Raw genomic sequence first — 27,625 nt, forward strand, 5'->3', positions numbered from 1 at the left:
TGTGAAGGCGTCTACGCCACGTTGCTTTCACATTTACGTGCGGACGCCCAGGTACGATGGGCAGCAAATGAAATGTTGAGGGGATATAGAGCACGCATCACTAGATGGTATCGCCCTTTCCCTCGGTGCGCCCGTGCACCATCCTCAAGCACGCGTGTGTTCACTCAGCCCGAGCCAGGTGGACTGCCAGGGACGGAATCCCAGCAGCAGAGCAGCCCGGGGCCATCCGTATAATCCATAATACCTGGTGAAGGGAGGAGGAGGAGTCTCGCAGGGGTGTTGGCGCACATTCCATGAGGATCCTGGTTTAAACCTTGTTGCGGTAAGTGGCACTTCTTTGCTAAAACCTAGAGGTTTGGCCACGGGAACTGAAAACCGGTGCTACAGCCTCATCTTCTGTCTTTTTCCTGGGGAACATGAGCTTCGATGACCTGAGAACTGGCTGCATTTCCTGCCCCATGGCTCAGATCTGGCCGCTTCTGTATGCTGACATGATTCAGCTCACTGGCCGTCCCTTGGTGGAATCTGCAACTTTGCATGTCCGGCGTTTGAGCATGTGCTTGGATCGATGATGACCCCCACAGATGCATTCCTTGGAAATCTGAACAAAATGAGTGAGAAAACCCTACCGTCTCCTCATCGGAACTGAGGTCCAGCACGTGGCTCCCAAAAGGAAAGTAGGGAGAGGTTGAGGTTGCGTTTGCTGCCGTGTGTGTGTACAGCCACGTTGTTCAAGTGGAGGGTTGTGGCCGTCTCATGGGGAGAAGAGCCATTGGGAAAGGAGCCTGGGATGCCAATGCAGGTGGGAAGGCTAGGGACAGCGTGCCGTCTCTGGGTTCCTTGGTCGAGCCAGGACTTCTGTCCCCTGCCACAGACGAGCGTGCGGCTAGGAAAGGAAGCGTGAACCATTGGTGGTCCTATCGACTGCATTTGAGTTCTACAGGCCGCCGCCACCGGCTACTCGTTGCCTTGTGCCCTCACGGAAAGAGAAGTCTATGGTCAGGGTCAGAGCAGGATTCCTGGCCTAGGGCTGGCTCTTTGTGATGTTCTGCTTGGGAGACCAGATGCAGTTTCGGTTTCTCATGATGAGGGGAGAAATCCAATGGGCCATTGTCCCCGGGCGGTTGGCCAAGCTGATGGCTCCTCCTCGGGTTGTTTCCGGCTTGTGTGTGCTGTGTGAACAGGCTAGAAAATGCCTTAGTCAAGATAAGTCACAGCAAGCTTCTTTGGTGAGGGGTGGCTCTGGCATCTTTCCATGACACGTTGGGATCCCGGTGGAGAGGGAAGGGCAAGGCTACCGATAAAGACACATGAAATGGCTGGCTAAGCCCACATGTTTACTTGTGGGTGGACAGATTGACACAGGCCATAGGCTTCCAGGAAGACTTTTGATGTCCCCTCAGGAGCATTTGGAGGCACGTGTAGAGAGGGAACACGGGAGAACTTCTGTGGACTGTCCCGCCTTTTTCCCCTCCTTGGTCGATTTACTTCATGGCGGGTCCCTATGCTAGTGAATGGTTGCGTTTGTGGCACAGTATGGTGTCTTGTCATGGGGGCTGATTTGGAGGTCGTGGGGTGTTTTGTCCCTGTCTGTCCACGTTCCCCCTGTGTTGGAGGTGTGAGGGTGTTCCTGAGTCCAGCCCAACATCTTTACTAAACCTGGCCCACATAGCGTTCCCTGAGGTTTGCAGATCTTCCCGGAGGTCACTGGGCACAACCATGCGGAAAAAAGGGAGTCGGCTGCCAAGGAAAGGCTATAGATTTAAAGGCGGGTGAGGGTGTGTGGTGCGGGGGTCATTTTTACTGCCACGCGCTGGTGCATCCAGACTGTGGTATCCGGTGTGCCTGACCACAAGCCAGACGAGTCATAGTGGTTCAGGTGTCTCGGCTGTTGGCTGCGTTCTCTTAATTGCATGGCTGTGGGTCACACATTGCTTCTAGAAGACCTGGGCCTCACTGTTTCTCCGAGGTCACGTCACTGACGGGCCCGGAGTGTGAATGTGCCAGGTACCACCGCAGTTGACCCCATTGGGGCAATGGTGTTCTCCGCCACAATGGGCATTGGAATGGCTCCCATGCCATTTGGTTGCAAGGGTTTCCCCACCACGTTGGGCTTCAGAATGTTTCCCATGTCATTACCTCTGTGTGTGAACCAAGGGTAGGTCATCTGTCTTGGCAGCAGCTCAGGAAGCGTGCCTACTGGTGAGTCTCGCTTGATCAGTCCAGGTGTTCCTCACGTGCCCTTTGTCACGGTTCCCTTCGAGCTGCTTTTGACGAAGGCCGTCATATTCGGCCAAGGCCCCTTCCCTTGTGGAAGATCTCTTCCCCGTAAGAGCGTGGCACTTGTGTGGAAGAATATGTGCCAAGGGCGGGCGTGTTCCCCTAGATGGCACCGGCTCTTAGTCTGAGGGGCCACAGTTGCCCAGAGGGTGTCTCAGGGGTTTAGGAAGACATCCTTCTGCTGTGGTGGATGGGAGAGCACTCAGGAGTGGAATTGCAGTGCCCGAGACCAGGGGGATTTTGGACAGCGGTGCTCTGTGTCCTGATGGCCGCACCCTCTGAAGGCGTCAGCTCTATGTTGCTTTCACGTTTCCCTGCGGACCCACAGGCAAGATCTGCAGCAAATTAAATGTCGAGGGGAGACAGAGCACGCATCACTGAGGGATATCGCCCTTTCGCTCGGTGCACCCGTGCACCCTCCTAAAGAACGCATGTGTTCTCTCACCCCGAGCCAGGTGGAATGCCAGGAAAGGAATTCCAGCAGCAGATCAACCTGGGACCATCTGTATAATCCCTGACACCCGGTGAAGTGAGGAGGAGGAGTCTCACAGGGGTGTTGGCCCGCATTCCATGAGGATCCTGGTTTAACCCTTGTTGCGGTAAGTAGCACCTCTTTCCTAAAACCTAGAGGTTTGACCAAGGGAACATGTGCAACGGGGCTACACCCTCACCTTCTGGCCATTTCCATGGGAACCCGAGCTTCGATGCCCTGAGAACTGGCTGCATTTCCTTCCCCGATGGCTTTGCTTTGTTCACTTCCGTATGCTGACATGATTCAGCTCGCTGTCCGTACCGTGGTGGAATCTGCAAGTTTGCATGTCCAGCGTTTGAGCGTGTGCTTGGCTCGACGATGACTTCCACAAATGCATTCCTTGGAAATCTGAACAAAATGAGTGAGAAATCCCTGCCGTCTCCTCCTTGGAACTGAGGTCCAACACGTGGCTCCCAAAAGGAAAGTAGGGAGAGGTTCGCGTTGCATTTGCTCCCGTGGGTGTCCACAGCCACGCTGTTTAAGTTGAGGCTTGTGGCCGTCTGATGGGGAGAAGAGGCATTGGGAAAGGACCCTGGGATGCCAATCCAGGTGGGAAGGCTAGGGAGAGCGTGCCGTCTGTGGGTTCCTTGGTCGAGCCGGGACTGCTGTCCCCTGCCACGGTTCAGCATTCGGGTAGGAGAGGAAGCGTGAGCCCTTGGTGGTCCGGTCGCCTGCCCTTGAGTTCTACAGGCCTCCGCCACCGGCTACTCGTTGCCTTGTGCCCGCAAAGAAACGGAAGTCTGTAGGCTCAGGGTGAGAGCAGGATTCCTGGCCTAGGGCAGGCTTCTTTGCCGTGTTCTGCTTGGGAGACCAGATGCAGTTTAGGTTTCTCCTGATAAGGGGAGAAATCCAATGGGCCATTGTCACCGGGAGGTTGGCCAAGCTGAGGGCTCCCCCTCGGGTTGTGTCTGGCTTGTGTGTGCTGTGTGAAAGGGCTAGAAAATGCCTTAGTGAAGATAAGTCACAGCAAGCTTCCTTGGTGAGGGGTGGCTCTGGCATCTTTCCCTGACACGTTGGGATCCCGGTGGAGAGAGGAGGGCAAGGCGAATGAAGCAGACACGAGAGATGGCTGGCTAATCCCACAGGTTTACTGGTGGGTGGATAGATCGATGGTGGTCATAGGCTTCCGGGAACACTTTTGGTATTCCCTCAGGGACATTTGGAGGCAAGTGTAGAGAGGGAACACGGGAGCACATCTGTGGCGTGTCTCGCTTGTTTCCCCTCCTTGGTCAATTTACTTCATGGCGGGTCCCTGTGCCAGGGAATGGTTGCCTTCGTGGCACAGGATGGTGTCTTCTCATGGGGGCTGATTTGGAGGCCGTGGGGTGTTTTGTCCCTGTCTGTCCACGTTCTCCCTGTGTTGAAGATGTGAAGGTGTTCCTCAGTACAGCCCTGCATCGGTACTACACCCAGCCCACCTAGCAGTCCCTGAGGATTGCAGACCTTCCCGGAGGTCTTTGGGCAAAACCACGCGGAAAGGGAGTCGGCTGCCAAGGAAAGGCTACAGGTTTCCGGGCCCGAGAGGATGTGTGGTGCGGGGATCTTTTCTCCTGCCACCCGCTGGTGCTTTGAGACTGTGGTGTACGGCGTGCCTGGCCACAGTCCAGAGAAGTCATACCGGTTCAGGTGTCTAGGCTGTTGGCCGGGTTCTCTTGTTGCGCGGCTGTAGGTAACACGTTGCTTCTAGAGGACCTGGGCCTCACGGTTTCACCGAGGTCACGTCACTGACGGACCCAGAGTGCGAAAGTGGCAGGCAGCACTGCAAGAGACCCAATTGCCGCAAGAGTTTGCCCCGCCACGTTGGGCATCGTAATGGTTCCCATGCCATTACCTTTGTGTGTACGACAAGGGTAGGTCGTCTGTCCTAACAGCAGGCCAGGAAGTATGCCTGCTGGTGAGTCTGCCTTGATTAGTGCAGGTGTTCCTCACGTGCCCTTTGTCGTGGGTCCCTATGAGCCGCTTTTGGTGGAGGCCGTCATATTCGGCCGTGTGCCCTTCCCTTGTGGAAGATCTCTTGATCTTCCGGGCGCGTCCACTGTGTGGAGCCATATGTGCTTAGAGTTGGTGTGTTCCCCAAAGGTCACTGGCTCTTAGTCTGAGGAGGCACAGTTGCCCTGAGCGTGTCTCAGGGTTTCCGGAAGACATCCTTTAGCTGTGATGGAGGGGAGAGTGCTCAGGAGAGGAATTGCAGGGCCCGAGACCAGGGTGTTGTTGGACGGCGGGGCTCTTCGTCCTGATGGCGGCACGCTGTGAAGGCGTCTACGCCACGTTGCTTTCACATTTACGTGTGGACGCCCAGGCACGATGGGCAGCAAATGAAATGTTGAGGGGATATAGAGCACGCATCACTAGATGGTATCGCCCTTTCCCTCGGTGCGCCCGTGCACCATCCTCAAGCACGCGTGTGTTCACTCAGCCCGAGCCAGGTGGACTGCCAGGGACGGAATCCCAGCAGCAGAGCAGCCCGGGGCCATCCGTATAATCCATAATACCTGGTGAAGGGAGGAGGAGGAGTCTCGCAGGGGTGTTGGCGCACATTCCATGAGGATCCTGGTTTAAACCTTGTTGCGGTAAGTGGCACTTCTTTGCTAAAACCTAGAGGTTTGGCCACGGGAACTGAAAACCGGTGCTACAGCCTCATCTTCTGTCTTTTTCCTGGGGAACATGAGCTTCGATGACCTGAGAACTGGCTGCATTTCCTGCCCCATGGCTCAGATCTGGCCGCTTCTGTATGCTGACATGATTCAGCTCACTGGCCGTCCCTTGGTGGAATCTGCAACTTTGCATGTCCGGCGTTTGAGCATGTGCTTGGATCGATGATGACCCCCACAGATGCATTCCTTGGAAATCTGAACAAAATGAGTGAGAAAACCCTACCGTCTCCTCATCGGAACTGAGGTCCAGCACGTGGCTCCCAAAAGGAAAGTAGGGAGAGGTTGAGGTTGCGTTTGCTGCCGTGTGTGTGTACAGCCACGTTGTTCAAGTGGAGGGTTGTGGCCGTCTCATGGGGAGAAGAGCCATTGGGAAAGGAGCCTGGGATGCCAATGCAGGTGGGAAGGCTAGGGACAGCGTGCCGTCTCTGGGTTCCTTGGTCGAGCCAGGACTTCTGTCCCCTGCCACGGACGAGCGTGCGGCTAGGAAAGGAAGCGTGAACCATTGGTGGTCCTATCGACTGCATTTGAGTTCTACAGGCCGCCGCCACCGGCTACTCGTTGCCTTGTGCCCTCACGGAAAGAGAAGTCTATGGTCAGGGTCAGAGCAGGATTCCTGGCCTAGGGCTGGCTCTTTGTGATGTTCTGCTTGGGAGACCAGATGCAGTTTCGGTTTCTCATGATGAGGGGAGAAATCCAATGGGCCATTGTCCCCGGGCGGTTGGCCAAGCTGATGGCTCCTCCTCGGGTTGTTTCCGGCTTGTGTGTGCTGTGTGAACAGGCTAGAAAATGCCTTAGTCAAGATAAGTCACAGCAAGCTTCTTTGGTGAGGGGTGGCTCTGGCATCTTTCCATGACACGTTGGGATCCCGGTGGAGAGGGAAGGGCAAGGCTACCGATAAAGACACATGAAATGGCTGGCTAAGCCCACATGTTTACTTGTGGGTGGACAGATTGACAGAGGCCATAGGCTTCCAGGAACACTTTTGATATCCCCTCAGGAGCACTTGGAGGCACGTGTAGAGAGGGAACACGGGAGAACTTCTGTGGACTGTCCCGCCTTTTTCCCCTCCTTGGTCGATTTACTTCATGGCGGGTCCCTATGCTAGTGAACGGTTGCCTTTGTGGCACAGTATGGTGTCTTGTCATGGGGGCTGATTTGGAGGTCGTGGGGTGTTTTGTCCCTGTCTGTCCACGTTCCCCCTGTGTTGAAGGTGTGAGGGTGTTCCTGAGTCCAGCCCAACATCTTTACTAAACCTGGCCCACATAGCGTTCCCTGAGGTTTGCAGATCTTCCCGGAGGTCACTGGGCACAACCATGCGGAAAAAAGGGAGTCGGCTGCCAAGGAAAGGCTATAGATTTAAAGGCGGGTGAGGGTGTGTGGTGCGGGGGTCATTTTTACTGCCACGCGCTGGTGCATCCAGACTGTGGTATCCGGTGTGCCTGGCCACAGGCCAGACGAGTCATAGCGGTTCAGGTGTCTCGGCTGTTGGCTGGGTTCTCTTAATTGCATGGCTGTGGGTCACACATTGCTTCTAGAAGACCTGGGCCTCACTGTTTCTCCGAGGTCACGTCACTGACGGGCCCGGAGTGTGAATGTGCCAGGTACCACCGCAGTTGACCCCATTGGGGCAATGGTGTTCTCCGCCACAATGGGCATTGGAATGGCTCCCATGCCATTTGGTTGCAAGGGTTTCCCCACCACGTTGGGCTTCAGAATGTTTCCCATGTCATTACCTCTGTGTGTGAACCAAGGGTAGGTCATCTGTCTTGGCAGCAGCTCAGGAAGCGTGCCTACTGGTGAGTCTCGCTTGATCAGTCCAGGTGTTCCTCACGTGCCCTTTGTCACGGTTCCCTTCGAGCTGCTTTTGACGAAGGCCGTCATATTCGGCCAAGGCCCCTTCCCTTGTGGAAGATCTCTTCCCCGTAAGAGCGTGGCACTTGTGTGGAAGAATATGTGCCAAGGGCGGGCGTGTTCCCCTAGATGGCACCGGCTCTTAGTCTGAGGGGCCACAGTTGCCCAGAGGGTGTCTCAGGGGTTTAGGAAGACATCCTTCTGCTGTGGTGGATGGGAGAGCACTCAGGAGTGGAATTGCAGTGCCCGAGACCAGGGGGATTTTGGACAGCGGTGCTCTGTGTCCTGATGGCCGCACCCTCTGAAGGCGTCAGCTCTATGTTGCTTTCACGTTTCCCTGCGGACCCACAGGCAAGATCTGCAGCAAATTAAATGTCGAGGGGAGACAGAGCACGCATCACTGAGGGATATCGCCCTTTCGCTCGGTGCACCCGTGCACCCTCCTAAAGAACGCATGTGTTCTCTCACCCCGAGCCAGGTGGAATGCCAGGAAAGGAATTCCAGCAGCAGATCAACCTGGGACCATCTGTATAATCCCTGACACCCGGTGAAGTGAGGAGGAGGAGTCTCACAGGGGTGTTGGCCCGCATTCCATGAGGATCCTGGTTTAACCCTTGTTGCGGTAAGTAGCACCTCTTTCCTAAAACCTAGAGGTTTGACCAAGGGAACATGTGCAACGGGGCTACACCCTCACCTTCTGGCCATTTCCATGGGAACCCGAGCTTCGATGCCCTGAGAACTGGCTGCATTTCCTTCCCCGATGGCTTTGCTTTGTTCACTTCCGTATGCTGACATGATTCAGCTCGCTGTCCGTACCGTGGTGGAATCTGCAAGTTTGCATGTCCAGCGTTTGAGCGTGTGCTTGGCTCGACGATGACTTCCACAAATGCATTCCTTGGAAATCTGAACAAAATGAGTGAGAAATCCCTGCCGTCTCCTCCTTGGAACTGAGGTCCAACACGTGGCTCCCAAAAGGAAAGTAGGGAGAGGTTCGCGTTGCATTTGCTCCCGTGGGTGTCCACAGCCACGCTGTTTAAGTTGAGGCTTGTGGCCGTCTGATGGGGAGAAGAGGCATTGGGAAAGGACCCTGGGATGCCAATCCAGGTGGGAAGGCTAGGGAGAGCGTGCCGTCTGTGGGTTCCTTGGTCGAGCCGGGACTGCTGTCCCCTGCCACGGTTCAGCATTCGGGTAGGAGAGGAAGCGTGAGCCCTTGGTGGTCCGGTCGCCTGCCCTTGAGTTCTACAGGCCTCCGCCACCGGCTACTCGTTGCCTTGTGCCCGCAAAGAAACGGAAGTCTGTAGGCTCAGGGTGAGAGCAGGATTCCTGGCCTAGGGCAGGCTTCTTTGCCGTGTTCTGCTTGGGAGACCAGATGCAGTTTAGGTTTCTCCTGATAAGGGGAGAAATCCAATGGGCCATTGTCACCGGGAGGTTGGCCAAGCTGAGGGCTCCCCCTCGGGTTGTGTCTGGCTTGTGTGTGCTGTGTGAAAGGGCTAGAAAATGCCTTAGTGAAGATAAGTCACAGCAAGCTTCCTTGGTGAGGGGTGGCTCTGGCATCTTTCCCTGACACGTTGGGATCCCGGTGGAGAGAGGAGGGCAAGGCGAATGAAGCAGACACGAGAGATGGCTGGCTAATCCCACAGGTTTACTGGTGGGTGGATAGATCGATGGTGGTCATAGGCTTCCGGGAACACTTTTGGTATTCCCTCAGGGACATTTGGAGGCAAGTGTAGAGAGGGAACACGGGAGCACATCTGTGGCGTGTCTCGCTTGTTTCCCCTCCTTGGTCAATTTACTTCATGGCGGGTCCCTGTGCCAGGGAATGGTTGCCTTCGTGGCACAGGATGGTGTCTTCTCATGGGGGCTGATTTGGAGGCCGTGGGGTGTTTTGTCCCTGTCTGTCCACGTTCTCCCTGTGTTGAAGATGTGAAGGTGTTCCTCAGTACAGCCCTGCATCGGTACTACACCCAGCCCACCTAGCAGTCCCTGAGGATTGCAGACCTTCCCGGAGGTCTTTGGGCAAAACCACGCGGAAAGGGAGTCGGCTGCCAAGGAAAGGCTACAGGTTTCCGGGCCCGAGAGGATGTGTGGTGCGGGGATCTTTTCTCCTGCCACCCGCTGGTGCTTTGAGACTGTGGTGTACGGCGTGCCTGGCCACAGTCCAGAGAAGTCATACCGGTTCAGGTGTCTAGGCTGTTGGCCGGGTTCTCTTGTTGCGCGGCTGTAGGTAACACGTTGCTTCTAGAGGACCTGGGCCTCACGGTTTCACCGAGGTCACGTCACTGACGGACCCAGAGTGCGAAAGTGGCAGGCAGCACTGCAAGAGACCCAATTGCTGCAACAGTTTGCCCCGCCACGTTGGGCATCGTAATGGTTCCCATGCCATTACCTTTGTGTGTACGACAAGGGTAGGTCGTCTGTCCTAACAGCAGGCCAGGAAGTATGCCTGCTGGTGAGTCTGCCTTGATTAGTGCAGGTGTTCCTCACGTGCCCTTTGTCGTGGGTCCCTATGAGCCGCTTTTGGTGGAGGCCGTCATATTCGGCCGTGTGCCCTTCCCTTGTGGAAGATCTCTTGATCTTCCGGGCGCGTCCACTGTGTGGAGCCATATGTGCTTAGAGTTGGTGTGTTCCCCAAAGGTCACTGGCTCTTAGTCTGAGGAGGCACAGTTGCCCTGAGCGTGTCTCAGGGTTTCCGGAAGACATCCTTTAGCTGTGATGGAGGGGAGAGTGCTCAGGAGAGGAATTGCAGGGCCCGAGACCAGGGTGTTGTTGGACGGCGGGGCTCTTCGTCCTGATGGCGGCACGCTGTGAAGGCGTCTACGCCACGTTGCTTTCACATTTACGTGTGGACGCCCAGGCACGATGGGCAGCAAATGAAATGTTGAGGGGATATAGAGCACGCATCACTAGATGGTATCGCCCTTTCCCTCGGTGCGCCCGTGCACCATCCTCAAGCACGCGTGTGTTCACTCAGCCCGAGCCAGGTGGACTGCCAGGGACGGAATCCCAGCAGCAGAGCAGCCCGGGGCCATCCGTATAATCCATAATACCTGGTGAAGGGAGGAGGAGGAGTCTCGCAGGGGTGTTGGCGCACATTCCATGAGGATCCTGGTTTAAACCTTGTTGCGGTAAGTGGCACTTCTTTGCTAAAACCTAGAGGTTTGGCCACGGGAACTGAAAACCGGTGCTACAGCCTCATCTTCTGTCTTTTTCCTGGGGAACATGAGCTTCGATGACCTGAGAACTGGCTGCATTTCCTGCCCCATGGCTCAGATCTGGCCGCTTCTGTATGCTGACATGATTCAGCTCACTGGCCGTCCCTTGGTGGAATCTGCAACTTTGCATGTCCGGCGTTTGAGCATGTGCTTGGATCGATGATGACCCCCACAGATGCATTCCTTGGAAATCTGAACAAAATGAGTGAGAAAACCCTACCGTCTCCTCATCGGAACTGAGGTCCAGCACGTGGCTCCCAAAAGGAAAGTAGGGAGAGGTTGAGGTTGCGTTTGCTGCCGTGTGTGTGTACAGCCACGTTGTTCAAGTGGAGGGTTGTGGCCGTCTCATGGGGAGAAGAGCCATTGGGAAAGGAGCCTGGGATGCCAATGCAGGTGGGAAGGCTAGGGACAGCGTGCCGTCTCTGGGTTCCTTGGTCGAGCCAGGACTTCTGTCCCCTGCCACGGACGAGCGTGCGGCTAGGAAAGGAAGCGTGAACCATTGGTGGTCCTATCGACTGCATTTGAGTTCTACAGGCCGCCGCCACCGGCTACTCGTTGCCTTGTGCCCTCACGGAAAGAGAAGTCTATGGTCAGGGTCAGAGCAGGATTCCTGGCCTAGGGCTGGCTCTTTGTGATGTTCTGCTTGGGAGACCAGATGCAGTTTCGGTTTCTCATGATGAGGGGAGAAATCCAATGGGCCATTGTCCCCGGGCGGTTGGCCAAGCTGATGGCTCCTCCTCGGGTTGTTTCCGGCTTGTGTGTGCTGTGTGAACAGGCTAGAAAATGCCTTAGTCAAGATAAGTCACAGCAAGCTTCTTTGGTGAGGGGTGGCTCTGGCATCTTTCCATGACACGTTGGGATCCCGGTGGAGAGGGAAGGGCAAGGCTACCGATAAAGACACATGAAATGGCTGGCTAAGCCCACATGTTTACTTGTGGGTGGACAGATTGACAGAGGCCATAGGCTTCCAGGAACACTTTTGATATCCCCTCAGGAGCATTTGGAGGCACGTGTAGAGAGGGAACACGGGAGAACTTCTGTGGACTGTCCCGCCTTTTTCCCCTCCTTGGTCGATTTACTTCATGGCGGGTCCCTATGCTAGTGAATGGTTGCGTTTGTGGCACAGTATGGTGTCTTCTCATGGGGGCTGATTTGGAGGTCGTGGGGTGTTTTGTCCCTGTCTGTCCACGTTCCCCCTGTGTTGAAGGTGTGAGGGTGTTCCTGAGTCCAGCCCAACATCTTTACTAAACCTGGCCCACATAGCGTTCCCTGAGGTTTGCAGATCTTCCCGGAGGTCACTGGGCACAACCATGCGGAAAAAAGGGAGTCGGCTGCCAAGGAAAGGCTATAGATTTTAAGGCGGGTGAGGGTGTGTGGTGCGGGGGTCATTTTTACTGCCACGCGCTGGTGCATCCAGACTGTGGTATCCGGTGTGCCTGGCCACAGGCCAGACGAGTCATAGCGGTTCAGGTGTCTCGGCTGTTGGCTGGGTTCTCTTAATTGCATGGCTGTGGGTCACACATTGCTTCTAGAAGACCTGGGCCTCACTGTTTCTCCGAGGTCACGTCACTGACGGGCCCGGAGTGTGAATGTGCCAGGTACCACCGCAGTTGACCCCATTGGGGCAATGGTGTTCTCCGCCACAATGGGCATTGGAATGGCTCCCATGCCATTTGGTTGCAAGGGTTTCCCCACCACGTTGGGCTTCAGAATGTTTCCCATGTCATTACCTCTGTGTGTGAACCAAGGGTAGGTCATCTGTCTTGGCAGCAGCTCAGGAAGCGTGCCTACTGGTGAGTCTCGCTTGATCAGTCCAGGTGTTCCTCACGTGCCCTTTGTCACGGTTCCCTTCGAGCTGCTTTTGACGAAGGCCGTCATATTCGGCCAAGGCCCCTTCCCTTGTGGAAGATCTCTTCCCCGTAAGAGCGTGGCACTTGTGTGGAAGAATATGTGCCAAGGGCGGGCGTGTTCCCCTAGATGGCACCGGCTCTTAGTCTGAGGGGCCACAGTTGCCCAGAGGGTGTCTCAGGGGTTTAGGAAGACATCCTTCTGCTGTGGTGGATGGGAGAGCACTCAGGAGTGGAATTGCAGTGCCCGAGACCAGGGGGATTTTGGACAGCGGTGCTCTGTGTCCTGATGGCCGCACCCTCTGAAGGCGTCAGCTCTATGTTGCTTTCACGTTTCCCTGCGGACCCACAGGCAAGATCTGCAGCAAATTAAATGTCGAGGGGAGACAGAGCACGCATCACTGAGGGATATCGCCCTTTCGCTCGGTGCACCCGTGCACCCTCCTAAAGAACGCATGTGTTCTCTCACCCCGAGCCAGGTGGAATGCCAGGAAAGGAATTCCAGCAGCAGATCAACCTGGGACCATCTGTATAATCCCTGACACCCGGTGAAGTGAGGAGGAGGAGTCTCACAGGGGTGTTGGCCCGCATTCCATGAGGATCCTGGTTTAACCCTTGTTGCGGTAAGTAGCACCTCTTTCCTAAAACCTAGAGGTTTGACCAAGGGAACATGTGCAACGGGGCTACACCCTCACCTTCTGGCCATTTCCATGGGAACCCGAGCTTCGATGCCCTGAGAACTGGCTGCATTTCCTTCCCCGATGGCTTTGCTTTGTTCACTTCCGTATGCTGACATGATTCAGCTCGCTGTCCGTACCGTGGTGGAATCTGCAAGTTTGCATGTCCAGCGTTTGAGCGTGTGCTTGGCTCGACGATGACTTCCACAAATGCATTCCTTGGAAATCTGAACAAAATGAGTGAGAAATCCCTGCCGTCTCCTCCTTGGAACTGAGGTCCAACACGTGGCTCCCAAAAGGAAAGTAGGGAGAGGTTCGCGTTGCATTTGCTCCCGTGGGTGTCCACAGCCACGCTGTTTAAGTTGAGGCTTGTGGCCGTCTGATGGGGAGAAGAGGCATTGGGAAAGGACCCTGGGATGCCAATCCAGGTGGGAAGGCTAGGGAGAGCGTGCCGTCTGTGGGTTCCTTGGTCGAGCCGGGACTGCTGTCCCCTGCCACGGTTCAGCATTCGGGTAGGAGAGGAAGCGTGAGCCCTTGGTGGTCCGGTCGCCTGCCCTTGAGTTCTACAGGCCTCCGCCACCGGCTACTCGTTGCCTTGTGCCCGCAAAGAAACGGAAGTCTGTAGGCTCAGGGTGAGAGCAGGATTCCTGGCCTAGGGCAGGCTTCTTTGCCGTGTTCTGCTTGGGAGACCAGATGCAGTTTAGGTTTCTCCTGATAAGGGGAGAAATCCAATGGGCCATTGTCACCGGGAGGTTGGCCAAGCTGAGGGCTCCCCCTCGGGTTGTGTCTGGCTTGTGTGTGCTGTGTGAAAGGGCTAGAAAATGCCTTAGTGAAGATAAGTCACAGCAAGCTTCCTTGGTGAGGGGTGGCTCTGGCATCTTTCCCTGACACGTTGGGATCCCGGTGGAGAGAGGAGGGCAAGGCGAATGAAGCAGACACGAGAGATGGCTGGCTAATCCCACAGGTTTACTGGTGGGTGGATAGATCGATGGTGGTCATAGGCTTCCGGGAACACTTTTGGTATTCCCTCAGGGACATTTGGAGGCAAGTGTAGAGAGGGAACACGGGAGCACATCTGTGGCGTGTCTCGCTTGTTTCCCCTCCTTGGTCAATTTACTTCATGGCGGGTCCCTGTGCCAGGGAATGGTTGCCTTCGTGGCACAGGATGGTGTCTTCTCATGGGGGCTGATTTGGAGGCCGTGGGGTGTTTTGTCCCTGTCTGTCCACGTTCTCCCTGTGTTGAAGATGTGAAGGTGTTCCTCAGTACAGCCCTGCATCGGTACTACACCCAGCCCACCTAGCAGTCCCTGAGGATTGCAGACCTTCCCGGAGGTCTTTGGGCAAAACCACGCGGAAAGGGAGTCGGCTGCCAAGGAAAGGCTACAGGTTTCCGGGCCCGAGAGGATGTGTGGTGCGGGGATCTTTTCTCCTGCCACCCGCTGGTGCTTTGAGACTGTGGTGTACGGCGTGCCTGGCCACAGTCCAGAGAAGTCATACCGGTTCAGGTGTCTAGGCTGTTGGCCGGGTTCTCTTGTTGCGCGGCTGTAGGTAACACGTTGCTTCTAGAGGACCTGGGCCTCACGGTTTCACCGAGGTCACGTCACTGACGGACCCAGAGTGCGAAAGTGGCAGGCAGCACTGCAAGAGACCCAATTGCCGCAAGAGTTTGCCCCGCCACGTTGGGCATCGTAATGGTTCCCATGCCATTACCTTTGTGTGTACGACAAGGGTAGGTCGTCTGTCCTAACAGCAGGCCAGGAAGTATGCCTGCTGGTGAGTCTGCCTTGATTAGTGCAGGTGTTCCTCACGTGCCCTTTGTCGTGGGTCCCTATGAGCCGCTTTTGGTGGAGGCCGTCATATTCGGCCGTGTGCCCTTCCCTTGTGGAAGATCTCTTGATCTTCCGGGCGCGTCCACTGTGTGGAGCCATATGTGCTTAGAGTTGGTGTGTTCCCCAAAGGTCACTGGCTCTTAGTCTGAGGAGGCACAGTTGCCCTGAGCGTGTCTCAGGGTTTCCGGAAGACATCCTTTAGCTGTGATGGAGGGGAGAGTGCTCAGGAGAGGAATTGCAGGGCCCGAGACCAGGGTGTTGTTGGACGGCGGGGCTCTTCGTCCTGATGGCGGCACGCTGTGAAGGCGTCTACGCCACGTTGCTTTCACATTTACGTGTGGACGCCCAGGCACGATGGGCAGCAAATGAAATGTTGAGGGGATATAGAGCACGCATCACTAGATGGTATCGCCCTTTCCCTCGGTGCGCCCGTGCACCATCCTCAAGCACGCGTGTGTTCACTCAGCCCGAGCCAGGTGGACTGCCAGGGACGGAATCCCAGCAGCAGAGCAGCCCGGGGCCATCCGTATAATCCATAATACCTGGTGAAGGGAGGAGGAGGAGTCTCGCAGGGGTGTTGGCGCACATTCCATGAGGATCCTGGTTTAAACCTTGTTGCGGTAAGTGGCACTTCTTTGCTAAAACCTAGAGGTTTGGCCACGGGAACTGAAAACCGGTGCTACAGCCTCATCTTCTGTCTTTTTCCTGGGGAACATGAGCTTCGATGACCTGAGAACTGGCTGCATTTCCTGCCCCATGGCTCAGATCTGGCCGCTTCTGTATGCTGACATGATTCAGCTCACTGGCCGTCCCTTGGTGGAATCTGCAACTTTGCATGTCCGGCGTTTGAGCATGTGCTTGGATCGATGATGACCCCCACAGATGCATTCCTTGGAAATCTGAACAAAATGAGTGAGAAAACCCTACCGTCTCCTCATCGGAACTGAGGTCCAGCACGTGGCTCCCAAAAGGAAAGTAGGGAGAGGTTGAGGTTGCGTTTGCTGCCGTGTGTGTGTACAGCCACGTTGTTCAAGTGGAGGGTTGTGGCCGTCTCATGGGGAGAAGAGCCATTGGGAAAGGAGCCTGGGATGCCAATGCAGGTGGGAAGGCTAGGGACAGCGTGCCGTCTCTGGGTTCCTTGGTCGAGCCAGGACTTCTGTCCCCTGCCACGGACGAGCGTGCGGCTAGGAAAGGAAGCGTGAACCATTGGTGGTCCTATCGACTGCATTTGAGTTCTACAGGCCGCCGCCACCGGCTACTCGTTGCCTTGTGCCCTCACGGAAAGAGAAGTCTATGGTCAGGGTCAGAGCAGGATTCCTGGCCTAGGGCTGGCTCTTTGTGATGTTCTGCTTGGGAGACCAGATGCAGTTTCGGTTTCTCATGATGAGGGGAGAAATCCAATGGGCCATTGTCCCCGGGCGGTTGGCCAAGCTGATGGCTCCTCCTCGGGTTGTTTCCGGCTTGTGTGTGCTGTGTGAACAGGCTAGAAAATGCCTTAGTCAAGATAAGTCACAGCAAGCTTCTTTGGTGAGGGGTGGCTCTGGCATCTTTCCATGACACGTTGGGATCCCGGTGGAGAGGGAAGGGCAAGGCTACCGATAAAGACACATGAAATGGCTGGCTAAGCCCACATGTTTACTTGTGGGTGGACAGATTGACAGAGGCCATAGGCTTCCAGGAACACTTTTGATATCCCCTCAGGAGCATTTGGAGGCACGTGTAGAGAGGGAACACGGGAGAACTTCTGTGGACTGTCCCGCCTTTTTCCCCTCCTTGGTCGATTTACTTCATGGCGGGTCCCTATGCTAGTGAATGGTTGCGTTTGTGGCACAGTATGGTGTCTTCTCATGGGGGCTGATTTGGAGGTCGTGGGGTGTTTTGTCCCTGTCTGTCCACGTTCCCCCTGTGTTGAAGGTGTGAGGGTGTTCCTGAGTCCAGCCCAACATCTTTACTAAACCTGGCCCACATAGCGTTCCCTGAGGTTTGCAGATCTTCCCGGAGGTCACTGGGCACAACCATGCGGAAAAAAGGGAGTCGGCTGCCAAGGAAAGGCTATAGATTTTAAGGCGGGTGAGGGTGTGTGGTGCGGGGGTCATTTTTACTGCCACGCGCTGGTGCATCCAGACTGTGGTATCCGGTGTGCCTGGCCACAGGCCAGACGAGTCATAGCGGTTCAGGTGTCTCGGCTGTTGGCTGGGTTCTCTTAATTGCATGGCTGTGGGTCACACATTGCTTCTAGAAGACCTGGGCCTCACTGTTTCTCCGAGGTCACGTCACTGACGGGCCCGGAGTGTGAATGTGCCAGGTACCACCGCAGTTGACCCCATTGGGGCAATGGTGTTCTCCGCCACAATGGGCATTGGAATGGCTCCCATGCCATTTGGTTGCAAGGGTTTCCCCACCACGTTGGGCTTCAGAATGTTTCCCATGTCATTACCTCTGTGTGTGAACCAAGGGTAGGTCATCTGTCTTGGCAGCAGCTCAGGAAGCGTGCCTACTGGTGAGTCTCGCTTGATCAGTCCAGGTGTTCCTCACGTGCCCTTTGTCACGGTTCCCTTCGAGCTGCTTTTGACGAAGGCCGTCATATTCGGCCAAGGCCCCTTCCCTTGTGGAAGATCTCTTCCCCGTAAGAGCGTGGCACTTGTGTGGAAGAATATGTGCCAAGGGCGGGCGTGTTCCCCTAGATGGCACCGGCTCTTAGTCTGAGGGGCCACAGTTGCCCAGAGGGTGTCTCAGGGGTTTAGGAAGACATCCTTCTGCTGTGGTGGATGGGAGAGCACTCAGGAGTGGAATTGCAGTGCCCGAGACCAGGGGGATTTTGGACAGCGGTGCTCTGTGTCCTGATGGCCGCACCCTCTGAAGGCGTCAGCTCTATGTTGCTTTCACGTTTCCCTGCGGACCCACAGGCAAGATCTGCAGCAAATTAAATGTCGAGGGGAGACAGAGCACGCATCACTGAGGGATATCGCCCTTTCGCTCGGTGCACCCGTGCACCCTCCTAAAGAACGCATGTGTTCTCTCACCCCGAGCCAGGTGGAATGCCAGGAAAGGAATTCCAGCAGCAGATCAACCTGGGACCATCTGTATAATCCCTGACACCCGGTGAAGTGAGGAGGAGGAGTCTCACAGGGGTGTTGGCCCGCATTCCATGAGGATCCTGGTTTAACCCTTGTTGCGGTAAGTAGCACCTCTTTCCTAAAACCTAGAGGTTTGACCAAGGGAACATGTGCAACGGGGCTACACCCTCACCTTCTGGCCATTTCCATGGGAACCCGAGCTTCGATGCCCTGAGAACTGGCTGCATTTCCTTCCCCGATGGCTTTGCTTTGTTCACTTCCGTATGCTGACATGATTCAGCTCGCTGTCCGTACCGTGGTGGAATCTGCAAGTTTGCATGTCCAGCGTTTGAGCGTGTGCTTGGCTCGACGATGACTTCCACAAATGCATTCCTTGGAAATCTGAACAAAATGAGTGAGAAATCCCTGCCGTCTCCTCCTTGGAACTGAGGTCCAACACGTGGCTCCCAAAAGGAAAGTAGGGAGAGGTTCGCGTTGCATTTGCTCCCGTGGGTGTCCACAGCCACGCTGTTTAAGTTGAGGCTTGTGGCCGTCTGATGGGGAGAAGAGGCATTGGGAAAGGACCCTGGGATGCCAATCCAGGTGGGAAGGCTAGGGAGAGCGTGCCGTCTGTGGGTTCCTTGGTCGAGCCGGGACTGCTGTCCCCTGCCACGGTTCAGCATTCGGGTAGGAGAGGAAGCGTGAGCCCTTGGTGGTCCGGTCGCCTGCCCTTGAGTTCTACAGGCCTCCGCCACCGGCTACTCGTTGCCTTGTGCCCGCAAAGAAACGGAAGTCTGTAGGCTCAGGGTGAGAGCAGGATTCCTGGCCTAGGGCAGGCTTCTTTGCCGTGTTCTGCTTGGGAGACCAGATGCAGTTTAGGTTTCTCCTGATAAGGGGAGAAATCCAATGGGCCATTGTCACCGGGAGGTTGGCCAAGCTGAGGGCTCCCCCTCGGGTTGTGTCTGGCTTGTGTGTGCTGTGTGAAAGGGCTAGAAAATGCCTTAGTGAAGATAAGTCACAGCAAGCTTCCTTGGTGAGGGGTGGCTCTGGCATCTTTCCCTGACACGTTGGGATCCCGGTGGAGAGAGGAGGGCAAGGCGAATGAAGCAGACACGAGAGATGGCTGGCTAATCCCACAGGTTTACTGGTGGGTGGATAGATCGATGGTGGTCATAGGCTTCCGGGAACACTTTTGGTATTCCCTCAGGGACATTTGGAGGCAAGTGTAGAGAGGGAACACGGGAGCACATCTGTGGCGTGTCTCGCTTGTTTCCCCTCCTTGGTCAATTTACTTCATGGCGGGTCCCTGTGCCAGGGAATGGTTGCCTTCGTGGCACAGGATGGTGTCTTCTCATGGGGGCTGATTTGGAGGCCGTGGGGTGTTTTGTCCCTGTCTGTCCACGTTCTCCCTGTGTTGAAGATGTGAAGGTGTTCCTCAGTACAGCCCTGCATCGGTACTACACCCAGCCCACCTAGCAGTCCCTGAGGATTGCAGACCTTCCCGGAGGTCTTTGGGCAAAACCACGCGGAAAGGGAGTCGGCTGCCAAGGAAAGGCTACAGGTTTCCGGGCCCGAGAGGATGTGTGGTGCGGGGATCTTTTCTCCTGCCACCCGCTGGTGCTTTGAGACTGTGGTGTACGGCGTGCCTGGCCACAGTCCAGAGAAGTCATACCGGTTCAGGTGTCTAGGCTGTTGGCCGGGTTCTCTTGTTGCGCGGCTGTAGGTAACACGTTGCTTCTAGAGGACCTGGGCCTCACGGTTTCACCGAGGTCACGTCACTGACGGACCCAGAGTGCGAAAGTGGCAGGCAGCACTGCAAGAGACCCAATTGCCGCAAGAGTTTGCCCCGCCACGTTGGGCATCGTAATGGTTCCCATGCCATTACCTTTGTGTGTACGACAAGGGTAGGTCGTCTGTCCTAACAGCAGGCCAGGAAGTATGCCTGCTGGTGAGTCTGCCTTGATTAGTGCAGGTGTTCCTCACGTGCCCTTTGTCGTGGGTCCCTATGAGCCGCTTTTGGTGGAGGCCGTCATATTCGGCCGTGTGCCCTTCCCTTGTGGAAGATCTCTTGATCTTCCGGGCGCGTCCACTGTGTGGAGCCATATGTGCTTAGAGTTGGTGTGTTCCCCAAAGGTCACTGGCTCTTAGTCTGAGGAGGCACAGTTGCCCTGAGCGTGTCTCAGGGTTTCCGGAAGACATCCTTTAGCTGTGATGGAGGGGAGAGTGCTCAGGAGAGGAATTGCAGGGCCCGAGACCAGGGTGTTGTTGGACGGCGGGGCTCTTCGTCCTGATGGCGGCACGCTGTGAAGGCGTCTACGCCACGTTGCTTTCACATTTACGTGTGGACGCCCAGGCACGATGGGCAGCAAATGAAATGTTGAGGGGATATAGAGCACGCATCACTAGATGGTATCGCCCTTTCCCTCGGTGCGCCCGTGCACCATCCTCAAGCACGCGTGTGTTCACTCAGCCCGAGCCAGGTGGACTGCCAGGGACGGAATCCCAGCAGCAGAGCAGCCCGGGGCCATCCGTATAATCCATAATACCTGGTGAAGGGAGGAGGAGGAGTCTCGCAGGGGTGTTGGCGCACATTCCATGAGGATCCTGGTTTAAACCTTGTTGCGGTAAGTGGCACTTCTTTGCTAAAACCTAGAGGTTTGGCCACGGGAACTGAAAACCGGTGCTACAGCCTCATCTTCTGTCTTTTTCCTGGGGAACATGAGCTTCGATGACCTGAGAACTGGCTGCATTTCCTGCCCCATGGCTCAGATCTGGCCGCTTCTGTATGCTGACATGATTCAGCTCACTGGCCGTCCCTTGGTGGAATCTGCAACTTTGCATGTCCGGCGTTTGAGCATGTGCTTGGATCGATGATGACCCCCACAGATGCATTCCTTGGAAATCTGAACAAAATGAGTGAGAAAACCCTACCGTCTCCTCATCGGAACTGAGGTCCAGCACGTGGCTCCCAAAAGGAAAGTAGGGAGAGGTTGAGGTTGCGTTTGCTGCCGTGTGTGTGTACAGCCACGTTGTTCAAGTGGAGGGTTGTGGCCGTCTCATGGGGAGAAGAGCCATTGGGAAAGGAGCCTGGGATGCCAATGCAGGTGGGAAGGCTAGGGACAGCGTGCCGTCTCTGGGTTCCTTGGTCGAGCCAGGACTTCTGTCCCCTGCCACGGACGAGCGTGCGGCTAGGAAAGGAAGCGTGAACCATTGGTGGTCCTATCGACTGCATTTGAGTTCTACAGGCCGCCGCCACCGGCTACTCGTTGCCTTGTGCCCTCACGGAAAGAGAAGTCTATGGTCAGGGTCAGAGCAGGATTCCTGGCCTAGGGCTGGCTCTTTGTGATGTTCTGCTTGGGAGACCAGATGCAGTTTCGGTTTCTCATGATGAGGGGAGAAATCCAATGGGCCATTGTCCCCGGGCGGTTGGCCAAGCTGATGGCTCCTCCTCGGGTTGTTTCTGGCTTGTGTGTGCTGTGTGAACAGGCTAGAAAATGCCTTAGTCAAGATAAGTCACAGCAAGCTTCTTTGGTGAGGGGTGGCTCTGGCATCTTTCCATGACACGTTGGGATCCCGGTGGAGAGGGAAGGGCAAGGCTACCGATAAAGACACATGAAATGGCTGGCTAAGCCCACATGTTTACTTGTGGGTGGACAGATTGACAGAGGCCATAGGCTTCCAGGAAGACTTTTGATGTCCCCTCAGGAGCATTTGGAGGCACGTGTAGAGAGGGAACACGGGAGAACTTCTGTGGACTGTCCCGCCTTTTTCCCCTCCTTGGTCGATTTACTTCATGGCGGGTCCCTATGCTAGTGAATGGTTGCCTTTGTGGCACAGTATGGTGTCTTCTCATGGGGGCTGATTTGGAGGTCGTGGGGTGTTTTGTCCCTGTCTGTCCACGTTCCCCCTGTGTTGGAGGTGTGAGGGTGTTCCTGAGTCCAGCCCAACATCTTTACTAAACCTGGCCCACATAGCGTTCCCTGAGGTTTGCAGATCTTCCCGGAGGTCACTGGGCACAACCATGCGGAAAAAAGGGAGTCGGCTGCCAAGGAAAGGCTATAGATTTAAAGGCGGGTGAGGGTGTGTGGTGCGGGGGTCATTTTTACTGCCACGCGCTGGTGCATCCAGACTGTGGTATCCGGTGTGCCTGGCCACAGGCCAGACGAGTCATAGCGGTTCAGGTGTCTCGGCTGTTGGCTGGGTTCTCTTAATTGCATGGCTGTGGGTCACACATTGCTTCTAGAAGACCTGGGCCTCACTGTTTCTCCGAGGTCACGTCACTGACGGGCCCGGAGTGTGAATGTGCCAGGTACCACCGCAGTTGACCCCATTGGGGCAATGGTGTTCTCCGCCACAATGGGCATTGGAATGGCTCCCATGCCATTTGGTTGCAAGGGTTTCCCCACCACGTTGGGCTTCAGAATGTTTCCCATGTCATTACCTCTGTGTGTGAACCAAGGGTAGGTCATCTGTCTTGGCAGCAGCTCAGGAAGTGTGCCTACTGGTGAGTCTCGCTTGATCAGTCCAGGTGTTCCTCACGTGCCCTTTGTCACGGTTCCCTTCGAGCTGCTTTTGACGAAGGCCGTCATATTCGGCCAAGGCCCCTTCCCTTGTGGAAGATCTCTTCCCCGTAAGAGCGTGGCACTTGTGTGGAAGAATATGTGCCAAGGGCGGGCGTGTTCCCCTAGATGGCACCGGCTCTTAGTCTGAGGGGCCACAGTTGCCCAGAGGGTGTCTCAGGGGTTTAGGAAGACATCCTTCTGCTGTGGTGGATGGGAGAGCACTCAGGAGTGGAATTGCAGTGCCCGAGACCAGGGGGATTTTGGACAGCGGTGCTCTGTGTCCTGATGGCCGCACCCTCTGAAGGCGTCAGCTCTATGTTGCTTTCACGTTTCCCTGCGGACCCACAGGCAAGATCTGCAGCAAATTAAATGTCGAGGGGAGACAGAGCACGCATCACTGAGGGATATCGCCCTTTCGCTCGGTGCACCCGTGCACCCTCCTAAAGAACGCATGTGTTCTCTCACCCCGAGCCAGGTGGAATGCCAGGAAAGGAATTCCAGCAGCAGATCAACCTGGGACCATCTGTATAATCCCTGACACCCGGTGAAGTGAGGAGGAGGAGTCTCACAGGGGTGTTGGCCCGCATTCCATGAGGATCCTGGTTTAACCCTTGTTGCGGTAAGTAGCACCTCTTTCCTAAAACCTAGAGGTTTGACCAAGGGAACATGTGCAACGGGGCTACACCCTCACCTTCTGGCCTTTTCCATGGGAACCCGAGCTTCGATGCCCTGAGAACTGGCTGCATTTCCTTCCCCGATGGCTTTGCTTTGTTCACTTCCGTATGCTGACATGATTCAGCTCGCTGTCCGTACCGTGGTGGAATCTGCAAGTTTGCATGTCCAGCGTTTGAGCGTGTGCTTGGCTCGACGATGACTTCCACAAATGCATTCCTTGGAAATCTGAACAAAATGAGTGAGAAATCCCTGCCGTCTCCTCCTTGGAACTGAGGTCCAACACGTGGCTCCCAAAAGGAAAGTAGGGAGAGGTTCGCGTTGCATTTGCTCCCGTGGGTGTCCACAGCCACGCTGTTTAAGTTGAGGCTTGTGGCCGTCTGATGGGGAGAAGAGGCATTGGGAAAGGACCCTGGGATGCCAATCCAGCAGGGAAGGCTAGGGAGAGCGTGCCGTCTGTGGGTTCCTTGGTCGAGCCGGGACTGCTGTCCCCTGCCACGGTTCAGCATTCGGGTAGGAGAGGAAGCGTGAGCCCTTGGTGGTCCGGTCGCCTGCCCTTGAGTTCTACAGGCCTCCGCCACCGGCTACTCGTTGCCTTGTGCCCGCAAAGAAACGGAAGTCTGTAGGCTCAGGGTGAGAGCAGGATTCCTGGCCTAGGGCAGGCTTCTTTGCCGTGTTCTGCTTGGGAGACCAGATGCAGTTTAGGTTTCTCCTGATAAGGGGAGAAATCCAATGGGCCATTGTCACCGGGAGGTTGGCCAAGCTGAGGGCTCCCCCTCGGGTTGTGTCTGGCTTGTGTGTGCTGTGTGAAAGGGCTAGAAAATGCCTTAGTGAAGATAAGTCACAGCAAGCTTCCTTGGTGAGGGGTGGCTCTGGCATCTTTCCCTGACACGTTGGGATCCCGGTGGAGAGAGGAGGGCAAGGCGAATGAAGCAGACACGAGAGATGGCTGGCTAATCCCACAGGTTTACTGGTGGGTGGATAGATCGATGGTGGTCATAGGCTTCCGGGAACACTTTTGGTATTCCCTCAGGGACATTTGGAGGCAAGTGTAGAGAGGGAACACGGGAGCACATCTGTGGCGTGTCTCGCTTGTTTCCCCTCCTTGGTCAATTTACTTCATGGCGGGTCCCTGTGCCAGGGAATGGTTGCCTTCGTGGCACAGGATGGTGTCTTCTCATGGGGGCTGATTTGGAGGCCGTGGGGTGTTTTGTCCCTGTCTGTCCACGTTCTCCCTGTGTTGAAGATGTGAAGGTGTTCCTCAGTACAGCCCTGCATCGGTACTACACCCAGCCCACCTAGCAGTCCCTGAGGATTGCAGACCTTCCCGGAGGTCTTTGGGCAAAACCACGCGGAAAGGGAGTCGGCTGCCAAGGAAAGGCTACAGGTTTCCGGGCCCGAGAGGATGTGTGGTGCGGGGATCTTTTCTCCTGCCACCCGCTGGTGCTTTGAGACTGTGGTGTACGGCGTGCCTGGCCACAGTCCAGAGAAGTCATACCGGTTCAGGTGTCTAGGCTGTTGGCCGGGTTCTCTTGTTGCGCGGCTGTAGGTAACACGTTGCTTCTAGAGGACCTGGGCCTCACGGTTTCACCGAGGTCACGTCACTGACGGACCCAGAGTGCGAAAGTGGCAGGCAGCACTGCAAGAGACCCAATTGCTGCAACAGTTTGCCCCGCCACGTTGGGCATCGTAATGGTTCCCATGCCATTACCTTTGTGTGTACGACAAGGGTAGGTCGTCTGTCCTAACAGCAGGCCAGGAAGTATGCCTGCTGGTGAGTCTGCCTTGATTAGTGCAGGTGTTCCTCACGTGCCCTTTGTCGTGGGTCCCTATGAGCCGCTTTTGGTGGAGGCCGTCATATTCGGCCGTGTGCCCTTCCCTTGTGGAAGATCTCTTGATCTTCCGGGCGCGTCCACTGTGTGGAGCCATATGTGCTTAGAGTTGGTGTGTTCCCCAAAGGTCACTGGCTCTTAGTCTGAGGAGGCACAGTTGCCCTGAGCGTGTCTCAGGGTTTCCGGAAGACATCCTTTAGCTGTGATGGAGGGGAGAGTGCTCAGGAGAGGAATTGCAGGGCCCGAGACCAGGGTGTTGTTGGACGGCGGGGCTCTTCGTCCTGATGGCGGCACGCTGTGAAGGCGTCTACGCCACGTTGCTTTCACATTTACGTGTGGACGCCCAGGCACGATGGGCAGCAAATGAAATGTTGAGGGGATATAGAGCACGCATCACTAGATGGTATCGCCCTTTCCCTCGGTGCGCCCGTGCACCATCCTCAAGCACGCGTGTGTTCACTCAGCCCGAGCCAGGTGGACTGCCAGGGACGGAATCCCAGCAGCAGAGCAGCCCGGGGCCATCCGTATAATCCATAATACCTGGTGAAGGGAGGAGGAGGAGTCTCGCAGGGGTGTTGGCGCACATTCCATGAGGATCCTGGTTTAAACCTTGTTGCGGTAAGTGGCACTTCTTTGCTAAAACCTAGAGGTTTGGCCACGGGAACTGAAAACCGGTGCTACAGCCTCATCTTCTGTCTTTTTCCTGGGGAACATGAGCTTCGATGACCTGAGAACTGGCTGCATTTCCTGCCCCATGGCTCAGATCTGGCCGCTTCTGTATGCTGACATGATTCAGCTCACTGGCCGTCCCTTGGTGGAATCTGCAACTTTGCATGTCCGGCGTTTGAGCATGTGCTTGGATCGATGATGACCCCCACAGATGCATTCCTTGGAAATCTGAACAAAATGAGTGAGAAAACCCTACCGTCTCCTCATCGGAACTGAGGTCCAGCACGTGGCTCCCAAAAGGAAAGTAGGGAGAGGTTGAGGTTGCGTTTGCTGCCGTGTGTGTGTACAGCCACGTTGTTCAAGTGGAGGGTTGTGGCCGTCTCATGGGGAGAAGAGCCATTGGGAAAGGAGCCTGGGATGCCAATGCAGGTGGGAAGGCTAGGGACAGCGTGCCGTCTCTGGGTTCCTTGGTCGAGCCAGGACTTCTGTCCCCTGCCACGGACGAGCGTGCGGCTAGGAAAGGAAGCGTGAACCATTGGTGGTCCTATCGACTGCATTTGAGTTCTACAGGCCGCCGCCACCGGCTACTCGTTGCCTTGTGCCCTCACGGAAAGAGAAGTCTATGGTCAGGGTCAGAGCAGGATTCCTGGCCTAGGGCTGGCTCTTTGTGATGTTCTGCTTGGGAGACCAGATGCAGTTTCGGTTTCTCATGATGAGGGGAGAAATCCAATGGGCCATTGTCCCCGGGCGGTTGGCCAAGCTGATGGCTCCTCCTCGGGTTGTTTCTGGCTTGTGTGTGCTGTGTGAACAGGCTAGAAAATGCCTTAGTCAAGATAAGTCACAGCAAGCTTCTTTGGTGAGGGGTGGCTCTGGCATCTTTCCATGACACGTTGGGATCCCGGTGGAGAGGGAAGGGCAAGGCTACCGATAAAGACACATGAAATGGCTGGCTAAGCCCACATGTTTACTTGTGGGTGGACAGATTGACAGAGGCCATAGGCTTCCAGGAAGACTTTTGATGTCCCCTCAGGAGCATTTGGAGGCACGTGTAGAGAGGGAACACGGGAGAACTTCTGTGGACTGTCCCGCCTTTTTCCCCTCCTTGGTCGATTTACTTCATGGCGGGTCCCTATGCTAGTGAATGGTTGCCTTTGTGGCACAGTATGGTGTCTTCTCATGGGGGCTGATTTGGAGGTCGTGGGGTGTTTTGTCCCTGTCTGTCCACGTTCCCCCTGTGTTGGAGGTGTGAGGGTGTTCCTGAGTCCAGCCCAACATCTTTACTAAACCTGGCCCACATAGCGTTCCCTGAGGTTTGCAGATCTTCCCGGAGGTCACTGGGCACAACCATGCGGAAAAAAGGGAGTCGGCTGCCAAGGAAAGGCTATAGATTTAAAGGCGGGTGAGGGTGTGTGGTGCGGGGGTCATTTTTACTGCCACGCGCTGGTGCATCCAGACTGTGGTATCCGGTGTGCCTGGCCACAGGCCAGACGAGTCATAGCGGTTCAGGTGTCTCGGCTGTTGGCTGGGTTCTCTTAATTGCATGGCTGTGGGTCACACATTGCTTCTAGAAGACCTGGGCCTCACTGTTTCTCCGAGGTCACGTCACTGACGGGCCCGGAGTGTGAATGTGCCAGGTACCACCGCAGTTGACCCCATTGGGGCAATGGTGTTCTCCGCCACAATGGGCATTGGAATGGCTCCCATGCCATTTGGTTGCAAGGGTTTCCCCACCACGTTGGGCTTCAGAATGTTTCCCATGTCATTACCTCTGTGTGTGAACCAAGGGTAGGTCATCTGTCTTGGCAGCAGCTCAGGAAGTGTGCCTACTGGTGAGTCTCGCTTGATCAGTCCAGGTGTTCCTCACGTGCCCTTTGTCACGGTTCCCTTCGAGCTGCTTTTGACGAAGGCCGTCATATTCGGCCAAGGCCCCTTCCCTTGTGGAAGATCTCTTC

The 27,625-nt window shown here is 55.7% G+C and overlaps 11 non-coding genes across 11 annotated transcripts; all 11 read left to right on the forward strand.

Moving 5' to 3' along the window:
• Positions 1 to 562: 562 nt before the first annotated feature.
• On the forward strand, positions 563 to 654 carry LOC132504922 (small nucleolar RNA SNORD116). The gene has a single exon (XR_009535168.1). It is a non-coding gene; the product is annotated as a small nucleolar RNA SNORD116 (small nucleolar RNA).
• Positions 655 to 3,121: 2,467 nt separating this feature from the next.
• Positions 3,122 to 3,213, forward strand: LOC132505501 (small nucleolar RNA SNORD116). Its single transcript, XR_009535432.1, has one exon. It is a non-coding gene; the product is annotated as a small nucleolar RNA SNORD116 (small nucleolar RNA).
• Positions 3,214 to 5,622: 2,409 nt separating this feature from the next.
• LOC132504925 (small nucleolar RNA SNORD116) lies at positions 5,623 to 5,714 on the forward strand. Its single transcript, XR_009535170.1, has one exon. It is a non-coding gene; the product is annotated as a small nucleolar RNA SNORD116 (small nucleolar RNA).
• A 2,467-nt stretch (positions 5,715 to 8,181) lies between these two features.
• On the forward strand, positions 8,182 to 8,273 carry LOC132505509 (small nucleolar RNA SNORD116). Its single transcript, XR_009535433.1, has one exon. It is a non-coding gene; the product is annotated as a small nucleolar RNA SNORD116 (small nucleolar RNA).
• A 2,409-nt stretch (positions 8,274 to 10,682) lies between these two features.
• Positions 10,683 to 10,774, forward strand: LOC132504931 (small nucleolar RNA SNORD116). Its single transcript, XR_009535177.1, has one exon. It is a non-coding gene; the product is annotated as a small nucleolar RNA SNORD116 (small nucleolar RNA).
• A 2,467-nt stretch (positions 10,775 to 13,241) lies between these two features.
• Positions 13,242 to 13,333, forward strand: LOC132505515 (small nucleolar RNA SNORD116). Its single transcript, XR_009535434.1, has one exon. It is a non-coding gene; the product is annotated as a small nucleolar RNA SNORD116 (small nucleolar RNA).
• Positions 13,334 to 15,742: 2,409 nt separating this feature from the next.
• On the forward strand, positions 15,743 to 15,834 carry LOC132504935 (small nucleolar RNA SNORD116). The gene has a single exon (XR_009535178.1). It is a non-coding gene; the product is annotated as a small nucleolar RNA SNORD116 (small nucleolar RNA).
• Positions 15,835 to 18,301: 2,467 nt separating this feature from the next.
• Positions 18,302 to 18,393, forward strand: LOC132505527 (small nucleolar RNA SNORD116). The gene has a single exon (XR_009535436.1). It is a non-coding gene; the product is annotated as a small nucleolar RNA SNORD116 (small nucleolar RNA).
• A 2,409-nt stretch (positions 18,394 to 20,802) lies between these two features.
• On the forward strand, positions 20,803 to 20,894 carry LOC132504938 (small nucleolar RNA SNORD116). The gene has a single exon (XR_009535179.1). It is a non-coding gene; the product is annotated as a small nucleolar RNA SNORD116 (small nucleolar RNA).
• Positions 20,895 to 23,361: 2,467 nt separating this feature from the next.
• LOC132505530 (small nucleolar RNA SNORD116) lies at positions 23,362 to 23,453 on the forward strand. The gene has a single exon (XR_009535437.1). It is a non-coding gene; the product is annotated as a small nucleolar RNA SNORD116 (small nucleolar RNA).
• Positions 23,454 to 25,862: 2,409 nt separating this feature from the next.
• Positions 25,863 to 25,954, forward strand: LOC132504941 (small nucleolar RNA SNORD116). The gene has a single exon (XR_009535184.1). It is a non-coding gene; the product is annotated as a small nucleolar RNA SNORD116 (small nucleolar RNA).
• The last annotated feature ends 1,671 nt before the right edge of the window (positions 25,955 to 27,625 follow it).

Source organism: Lagenorhynchus albirostris, chromosome 1 (genome assembly GCF_949774975.1).
Source record: "Lagenorhynchus albirostris chromosome 1, mLagAlb1.1, whole genome shotgun sequence".
NCBI classification, from domain to species: domain Eukaryota; kingdom Metazoa; phylum Chordata; class Mammalia; order Artiodactyla; family Delphinidae; genus Lagenorhynchus; species Lagenorhynchus albirostris.